Source organism: Chrysochloris asiatica, unplaced genomic scaffold (genome assembly GCF_000296735.1).
Source record: "Chrysochloris asiatica unplaced genomic scaffold, ChrAsi1.0 scaffold00172, whole genome shotgun sequence".
NCBI classification, from domain to species: domain Eukaryota; kingdom Metazoa; phylum Chordata; class Mammalia; order Afrosoricida; family Chrysochloridae; genus Chrysochloris; species Chrysochloris asiatica.
In genome coordinates this window covers 1,463,364-1,473,524 of record NW_006408690.1, presented here as the reverse complement: position 1 = coordinate 1,473,524, position 10,161 = coordinate 1,463,364, and the positions used below count along the sequence as shown (strand labels likewise).

General features: G+C 36.8%; 1 protein-coding gene and 1 pseudogene across 1 annotated transcript in view; one reads left to right on the top strand and one right to left on the bottom strand.

Annotated features, from left to right (window-relative positions):
* The window catches only part of GPR158 (G protein-coupled receptor 158), a 637,652-nt gene that overhangs the window by 302,232 nt on the left and 325,259 nt on the right, over positions 1-10,161 (bottom strand). The window lies entirely within an intron of this gene.
* LOC102813490 lies at positions 1,323-2,641 on the top strand (annotated as a pseudogene).

The window sequence follows — 10,161 nt, the reverse complement described above, 5'->3', positions numbered from 1 at the left end:
ACCACTACACTACTTTGAACTATTGATTTTGTGTTTAGCAGGCCAATGCTTAATACATAGTACCACCAGGACTCCTTAAGCATAATACAAAGAGAGAGCAAATAAAAAAGTCTGGATACTCAAACTTTACTTAATGGAAGCTTAGAAAAGAGAAGTCTAGAAGAGTTAGTCCATACGAGATAGTTTACGAAATAACACATAAGAAATTTCCCAATCTCAGTTAAAAAGCTGTCTGAAATTTGAGAGTATGGATAGTATTTTTATTATATATTTACAATATCAATAAAAAGAGGAATATATCATGATGGCAAAAGTAATAATAATAATTATAATCCCATAAGCATTCAGATGGAAAATTTTGTTCTTAAGGATAAAAACCCAACTGAGGGTCCTCTAGAAAATTGCCCACAACTTTCTAGGAGACAAATTAAGCAGCAAAAACACCTTTGAAAGGAAAATACAGTGATCCCCAAATTCTGCCTGTAGCCAAGTTGTCATGTTAAAGCCACAGTGTGGTGTGTGTATATGTGTGTGTGTGAGGATTTTGACTGAAAGCAAAGAATACCAGAAACATGTTTGCCTTTGCTGTATTGACTATGCAATGGCTTTTGACTGTGTGGATCATGACAAGCTATGGACAACTTTGCAGAGAATGAATACTAGGAAACACTTAATTGTGTACATAGACCAAGAGGCAACTATTCAAACAGAACATGAGGACACTGAATGATTTAAAATCAAGAAAGGTGTGCTTCAGGGTTGTATTCTTTCACCATATTTATTCAGTCTGTATACTGAGCAACTAATCCAAGAAAGTGGATTATATGAAGAACACAGCATCAGGATTGGAAGAACAATTACGGATGTGCAGAGATGATACAACCTTGCTTGCTGAAAGCAAAGAGAACTTAAAATGCTTGCTGATGAAGTTCAAAGACCACAGCCTTCAGTATGGTTTGCACCTCAATGTAAAGAAAACAAAAGTTCTCACCATCGGAGCAATAAATATCATCATGCTAAAGGAGAAAGATTGAAGGTGTCAAATACTTACTTTTGCTTGGATCCACTATTAACACTTACAGAAACAATGATCAAGAAATCAAAGGATGTATTATTACATTAGGCCAATCTGCTGCACAAGACCTCTTTAAAGAACTAAGATGCCAGTTTGAGGACTAAGGTGTGCCTGACCTAAGCCATTGTATTTTCTATAGCCTAATATGCATGTGAAAGTTGGACAATGAATAAGGCACCAGAGTTTTGAAAGGTGTTGGGAGAATCATGGACCCAGGTCTATGTGGTCACCTGGATTGCTAGTCATGATGACCGTCCACTCTCTGGAAATCTTGGACACCTTCAAGTATTGTGACCTGCAGAACGTGGCCAAGAGCCTGGGCCTCTGGGCTAACCTGAGGGCTGATAGGTTGTTAAAAGCCTTGAAAGCTCACCTTCAACAGGAAGTAAGAAAAGAAACTGAGAATCAGGCTGAAAGTCAAACTTCTTTATCCTCTTGTGATGAGAGCGGGATACAAAATAGACATCAGGAACAAACAGAGAGGAAAATGGTCAGCCACGCCACCAAAACACAGAGAAGGCACAAGGCAATTGAAGGGAACCCTGACTCCCAGAGTGTCATTCAGAATAGAAACGTAGTGATCCCACTGAATTTCAGAATCGGGAGCAGCAGGAAAACCAGGATCCCAAAACTGCTACAGAAGTTCCTTCTCAATCACATGAGAGCCAAGTTGATGAGAATTCTGTTTCCACGGAAAGAAGCAGAATAAATGGTAATGAAGATTCAAAGATACCTTCCGAAAGAAAGAGGTCTCATTTTAAAAATAGATTTTCAAAAGCTGGAAAATTTTTTTTTTTTAAACTGGAAGCACTATTCTAAATTTTAAGACGCGTCATGCGGCTCATTTTAAAGAACTGTGGACCATTGATCAACATGTTATGAGAAAAAGGAAATGTTTAGAAGAGAACAGCAATTCATTTAATGATTGAAGACGCAGCCTGTTCCCCTTGACTCTGGTAGCGACTCTAGTTCCGCTCAAAAGGACCTCTGTAGCTTGCCCAACGTCAATCTCAGGGCACCACAAGTCTGAGCATCTTGTTTACAAAGCGGTCAGTCAAGTCTCCACATTCTTGGCAACAGAAATGAATGTCAGGTTTTCAGCTGCTACTGAAGATAATGAGCATAAACGCTCACTGACCAAGACTCCAGCCAGAAAGTCTCCACATGCGAATGTATCTAGGAGTACCCCAAAAGGCCTGACTGTGCTTGGAACACAAAAGTTAAAGGCTGCCAAGGCTGATTCTGCTGCTATTACCCCCTTCAAGCTGAAGGCAGAGGTAGTGCAGACTCCTGTCTCCAAAAAGAAACCAGTGTTTGATCTCAAAGTAAGTTTGTTTCGTCCCCTCACCTATGAGCCACACAAACGGAAGCTGAAAATATGGGGGCAATCTAAAGAAAATAATGCCATGAATGAACAAACGTGTAAGTAAAAGGAGTTTCTATAAGAAAACTTACAAACAACCTCATCTCCAGACAAGGGAAGAGCAACAGAAGAAACATGAGCAAGGATGAAAGGGGAAGAAAGCAAAGGTTCGGGGAGCTCGAAGAGGCTTTAAGAGCAGATGAATGATTTCTTAATATTCTGTTATTCTAAACCATTTTGACTTTGCTTCTGTAAATATTTTTATGTTGTCCTCACTTTCATCAAGAACTCTTTCTACTCCTGTGTTTATATGTAGTGTCTGTGGTCTCTACCTACTGTATCTCTATAAAGATTCTATCAGTATAAAGCTGAAAATAACAAGTCAAGAATAGGGGAGCTGGGATGAAAAGGTCATATCTTCAATGTCTAATATAGAGAATCCAGTAATAAAATTCTGGGTCATATGGTTTGGTTATAACGTCAATATTTTACCCATGTGAAAAAATGTTTTTTGTTTCAGTTTATATAAGTGCCTTTGTCTAAGTGCATATAAAATCAGTTCATATAACTGCCATGAATCACTTCTTATATTCTTAACACTCTACCTAATTGTAGCCTTGCTTATGTTAAGAAAAAGGTATAGGGCCATATGGAAATTTGAAGATTGTTGCTTTAAGAATTACTATGCTTTGTAGAACTAGCATCTTATTCAATTTATGGAAAGGACTAGAGTTGCTTAGCATATATCCACCTTTGTTTCACCTATGTGGCGCTTTTGAGTTTTGTACTGATTAAGATTTTCATAAAGAAATTTTTTTCTCATTAAAAAAAAAAAAGTGGACGGCTCAAAGAATAAACAAATCTGTGTTGGAAGAAGTAAAGCCAGACTGCTCCTAAGAAGCCAGGATGTTGACACTTCATCTCTCATACTTCAGACATGTTATCGGGGGGCCCAGTGTCTGGAGAAGGACATCATGCTTGGTAAAGTGGTGGGTCTGTGAAAAAGAGGAAGACCCCCCAGTGAGATGGACTGGCACAGTGGCAGTACCACTGGGCTCAAGCTTAACAACGATTGTGAGGATGGCACAGGCCCTGGCAATATTTTGTTCTATTGTGCATAATGTCACTCTGATTGGAACTGACTCAATGGTAACTACCAACAACAACACCCATTGCAGTAGAGTCTATTCAAGTTCATATCAACCCAAGAGGACAGAGTAAAACTCCACTAGAGGATTGCCAAGACTTTAATCTTTATGGAAGCAGGCTGCCACTGCTTTTTCCTGAAGAATGGCTAGTGGGTTCCAACTACTGACTGCTTAGCTGGTCAGCAGTAGAATGAGGTTTTAGAAAAAATTCTTTAAATTATTCTGAAACTTCCAGAATAACCTATAACTGAACTGAAGGGACCAGAAATGTTACAGGTCTTGGCTCGTAACCATGTAGTATGATGCCAAAAATCAATCATTGCTGTCAACTTATGCTCCAACCCATAGTGACTCTACAGGGGACAATAGAACCATAGTTTCCAAGGTTGTAAATCTTTATGGAGGCCAACTACCACATATTTCTCCTGCCAAGCAGCTGGTGGTTCAAACTGCCCACTTTCTGGTTAGCAGTTGAGCACTTAATCAATGCACCACCAGGACTGCTTGTATTATGATACTCATCCCATAAATGGCGGAGAAACTGAAAATATGAAAGAAGAAAATATATTTCTAAATATAAAATGAAAAGTATATGCTTGTTATTCATTGGCAATGCAAGGTAACATATATGAAGGGCAATGGAAGTCACAATCCTTTATTATGTATTACCAAAAGTGATTATATCCCTGGTATAGCAAATCAGGAGTCCTGGTGTGGCATTGTGGGCTAATGCGTCAGACTGCAAAGTCGTTTGAACTGCAAGGTTGGTGGTTCAAGCTCACCAGCTGCTCCTTGGAAACCTTACACAGGGTTGCTATGGGTTGGAATTGACTCGACAGCACTTAACAATAACAACATAGAAAATCAGCTCACACACTATATTAAAACTTCTCATTTTCCATACTAAAACTTAGCATTGTCATAAGATCCTTTGTCAACTAATTTAGAAAAAAGAAATATGTTCTTATTAAAGGGAAGGAAGAGAAGACTGAAACCACAGTGTATGTTTCCTTTTAAAAATTCACTATCACTTTCCCCCCAACTTCTACTCAAACAAGATACACTAAAATTTACTGAGAGTAAATCAAGCAGAATATTATTCTCTAAAATGGAATAAGCTGATGTTCCATTTCTCTGAAAATTTTATTCAAAAATAAATTGTACTAACACTTGATAATACTAAGCTGTAAGAAAACATACTTTCTCTACTGAATAGCAAACATAAAAACACTTCATGTCATAATATTTAGTAAAAACTTAGAAATAATTCCAAAATACTTAAGATCTGGATTTTCTAAAACAGTGTTTTAAAATTGTGTTGTTTAAGAACACACTGGTTTGAAATCACTCACAGTTTACTGCCAGACTTAATCTTTTAACTGAGGGCAAAGGAGGAAATATATGTAATTAGTTTCCTAAATGTTTGTGCAGAGTGAAATGTCATTTGGTTTGAGATGTCATTCAAAGGACTTCACCCAAAAATGTAATGGAATTCCATTTTGTGTCCTTTAAAATGTTATAGTGTTGAACCAACCTTTGATCAATGATTGTTGGTATTTCACTGCTACAGAATTGGTATTTGGGGCATGAATTAAACCCCCTTCAATTAAATGTATTCATATTGAGACTTCCCTGGAAGAATGGTTAATCTGAAAGACAAAATATTCCATAATCACATGTCTCTTGAGCTGATCACTTAGTTATTTCATTTTAAAATGGTATTTTCTCTCTGTTATCATTATAGCATATACTGAAGAAAGAGGAAACAGGAAATGAACTTCGGATTCCGTCTTCTCTAACCAGGATCTTCTAGCACTTTTCTTAAGTTATGTCCTCAGTAGGTGCCTCAGCCTTTGTTACTGCATCCCAAGTGGATCCTCAGCTTGATTCACTATTCACTCAATAGAAATATGAAAGAGCTACTATTCAGTTCTTGACAGTGATTTTAACATCAAATTCAAGATGACTCAGTTGATTCCTATTAGTAACACAGTGAAGAATAACATTATTTATAATGCTTATATGGATTTGCAGCCTCCCCACCTTTCTAGAGCTAGGGTAGCAAATAGGCTTCATATATAGACCCTGCTTATCGTCTTGTGTGATGAGAAGCATTCTGAGACTGATTATAGATGCAATAGGAAATAGGATCAGGCATGTCGGTCATGGGCAAAGAAGGTTTTGGCTAGGTGCTGTAGAAACAGTTCTGACTCATAGAAGGTAGTGCTGGAATATCTATTTCATACAGGCCAACCTTAATCTGGAGTCTTGGCATGGTGCTGCAGGATAATGTGCTAGACCTTAAGGTCAGTTTGAATGGAAAGGTCAGTGGTTCAAACCCACCAGGCACTTCTTGGAAACCCTATATAGGGTTGCTATGGGTTGGAACCAACTCGACAGTACTTAAAAACAACAACAATCCTAATCTAGATGCTCTGAAAGTATCCTTGTATTGACATTAACAAACAAAGGACAGTGCATTGGGACTACATTTTTAATACCTGTATGGAATTGCTTTGCCTAAGAATTAAACTACAGCACACAATAAGGAAATAAACAGAAACAAAGGTATGAAAATTATTATTCTAATCACTTTAATTTTCATACCTGTTTGAAAATTAGAATAGTGTTAATTTCCTCATCTCTTTAAAAGCTCTTGGTGTGGCACTAAAGAATAAGCACTAAACTGCTAACCACAAGGTTGGCAGTTCAAAGCCACCAACCAATCCATGGAAATGCTATATATGGTCACTATATGAGTTAGAACCAACTCAAGGGCACTTAACAACAACAATAATAATCTCTTTAAGGATGTTTGCCATTCATTACATTTTATAATATTCTCTAAGTCAGGATCCAAAGGAGAAACTTACTTCAAGCCTTAGTGCTAGGATATTCCATTTTAACCTGGGTGACTGATCTCTTTTTAGCTATGGATGCTGCAATTAAGATAACCTGACTTTTCCCCTCCTATTTGCACAGCTAAGGAGCTCTGGTAGTGTAGTGGTTACGAATCAGGCTGTGAACCTCAGAGTCAGCAGTTTGAAACTACCAGCTGTTCCGTGAGAGAAAGATGAGGCGTTCTGCTCCTGTAAAGATATACAGCCTCAGAAACCCTGTACAGGGTCGCTATGAGTTGGAACTGACTCCATGGCACATAACAATAACATTTGCACTGCTCCTAGAAAACCAAGACAGATCTTCCTTCTAGCACTGTGCTAGAACAATGCACCTGCCCTCATGGAATGATTTAACATCATCCTATCTTTATTTTTAACCAGGCTTTTCTTATATTTTATAAAAGTGTATATTTTATGAGGGCATCCTGGTGTGGCGCTGTAGGATCAGCACTGACCTGTGTGTGAACCACAAAATTGGCAGTTCATAAAACACCAGCTGCTCCTTGGAAACCTATACAGGGTTGCTGTGAGTCAGAATAAACTTAATAACACTCAACAACAAATATTTTGTGTGCAAGAACAAGATGTACGTATATTATTAAGCTAACTGTGTTAACTTAAAGCAACTCAACTTCTATGAGATTTGGTTTTCTTGAGTGGAAATAATAGATTGCTCTAATTAATCTGACAGGAATCTTTTTGTGTGACTATATGTGGATGAAAACCTTGGGAGCTTGTGTGTTGAAAAGATTTAAAAGAAAAGCAAAATTAAACCTACAATTTAACATTCCTACCATTCCTTTTGTAATGAACATATACCCCAAATAAAAGATTCTGTATCATAGGCACTTTGTTAATTTCATAACAACCTGTTAGTATTAGTACACAATTGTTGTTCTCAAATGTAAAGACAATTTAAATGAATTTATTGCTAAACTTTAATTGTCTATTTCAAACAGGCATAGCTATAGTTTTCAAGCCCATATTATTTTGAATTATTTTAAGTATCATGCTTGGTACCTAATGTAGGGAACATACATAAATTATTAAGCTTTACAAACAGGTCTAAAATAAAATAACAACAAAATACTAATATGAATTAGTGAAGACTATGTACCTGATACTGTACATGAGTTATGGCATTGTCTCTTAAAAACAAATAAACAAACCACAAGTATCACAGAGTAAGATTGTGCTGCACAGAATTTCCAGTGCTCTGACTTTTGAAAATGGATTCTTAAGCCTTTCTTCATAGTTTTTTTTAATTGAGTTTGAGCTGCCATTCTTTCAGTTAGTACTCAAGACCCTAACCATTTGCATCACCCAGGAATTCCCAGGTGCTATTTAATTCCATGTGTGGTGCTGTGGGATAAAGTACTAAACCTAAAAGTTGGTTTGAACCAAAAGATCAGTGATTCAAACTCACCATCTGCTCCTTGGAAACCTTACACAGGGTCACTATGAGTCAGAACCGATTGGACAGCACTTAACAACAACAAATCTAGTATGGCTCTTTATATAAGTATAGGCTGCTAACCACAAGGTTGACAGTTCAAGCTCACTAGTGGCTCCTGAGAAGCCTATAAAGGTTTGTTAGGAGGCAGAAACAGCTCAAGAACACTTGACAACAACAACAACAACAGTAAAACATTTTATTTCTCAAAAAAATTCTAGCGAATGGATGGATTAGTATTAGAAAACAGTCAATATATTGTACTACATAAATAAAACAAAGGAAAAGAATCATATGATCTTATAGATTGATGAAGAAAAAAGCATTTCACAAAATAGAACATCCGTTCCTGATAAAAATACTCAACAAAGGAGGAATAAGAAGGAAATTCCTTAGCATAATTAAGGGCATATATACAAATCCAACAGCCAATACTACTCTCAATGGAGAGAGACTGAAAGCCATCCTTTGAGAACAAGAACCAGACAAGGATGCCCTTTTCATCACTCCTATTCAATATTGTGCTGAAAGTCTTAACCAGAGCAATAAGGCAAGAAAGGGAAATGAAAAGCAACCAAACTGGCAAAGAAAAAGTAAAACTATCTCTATTTTCAGATGATATGATCCTATACATATAAAATCCCAATGAATTATCAAAAAACATTCTTGGAAGATTCAGCAAAGTGGCAGGGTACAAGGTCAATATACACTAATAAAGACAACCCTGAAAAGGAAATTAGGAAAGCAATATCATTTACAACAGCCACCAACAAGATAAAATACTTAGGAATAATAAAGGTAATCATAGAAACAAAAGACATATACAAAGAAAACTACAATGCATTAGTACAAGAAACCAAGAGACTCACAAAAAAGGAAGATAATATCATGCTTATGGATAGGAAGACAACACTGAGAAAACATCAACACTACCTAAAGCGATCTATGGATATAATATAATTCCAATAGATTCAACATCATTCTTCAAAGATAAAAAACTAATCACAAACTTTATACAGAAAGGAAAAAGACCTCACATAAGCAAAACACTGCTTTAAAAGAGTGGAGACCTTTCAATCCCTGACCTCAAATTGTACTAAGCTGTTGTAGTGCTCAAAACAGTCTGGTACAATGAAAGATACATAGATGAATGGAAAATAATTCAGGACCCAGAACAAAATCCATCCACATAGAGTCAGCTGATTTTTGTCAAAGGGACAAAACACATTAAATGGTGAAGAAATAGTCTCTTCAACCAATGGTGCTGGCAAAACTTTAAACCCATTTGCAGAAGAATGAAACAAGACCCATACCTCACACCATATGCAAAAACAAGCTCAATATGTATTAAAGACCTAAATGTAAAACCTAGAACTGTAAAGATCATCAATGAAAAAATAGGGAAAAACTTAGGGCCTGTAATATGTGACATAAATAAATACACTGTCAAACATTATAAGAATACAAACAATAGAAGACAAAATAGAAGACTTGGACCTCCTAAAAATTAGACATGTGTGCATCAAAAGATACTGCCAAAAGAGAAAAAGTTAGCTCACAGATGGTGAATTTTTTTTTTTTTTTTTGCAACAACGTATCAGACAAGGGACTAATCAAAAACTTATACAAAACAATAACTCTATCCCCCGCCCCCAAAAAAAAAGAAAAAAAAGAAGAGACAAATAACCGAATTAAAATTTTTAAATGGGCACAGGACATGAATAGACACTTCACCAAGGAAGACATTCCGGCAGCCAACAAACATATGAAGAAACGTTCATGATCATTAGCCATTGTTGTAGTTGTCAAGTGCCATTGAGTTGATTTCAACCCATAGTGACCCTGTATAGGGTTTCCAAGGAGCAGCTGGTGAGTTTGAACCGCTGACCTTGCAGTTCAAATGGCTTTGCAGTCTGGTGCATTAAACCACAGTGCCATACCAGGACTCCATTAGCCATTAGAGAGATGCAAATCAAAACAACAAGGAGATAATATCTTACACTAGTATTAATAGCGAAGATAAAAAAAAAAAAACCAGAAAACAACAAATACTGGTGAGAGTGTAGAGAAACTGGGACACTCCTACATAGCTGGTGGGACTGTAAAATGGTTCAACTACTGTAGAAAAAGGTACGGTGCTTCCTCAGAAAATTGGAAATATTGTATAACCCATCAATCCCTCTACTTGGTATATATTCACAAGAAATAAGAGCCAGGACAGG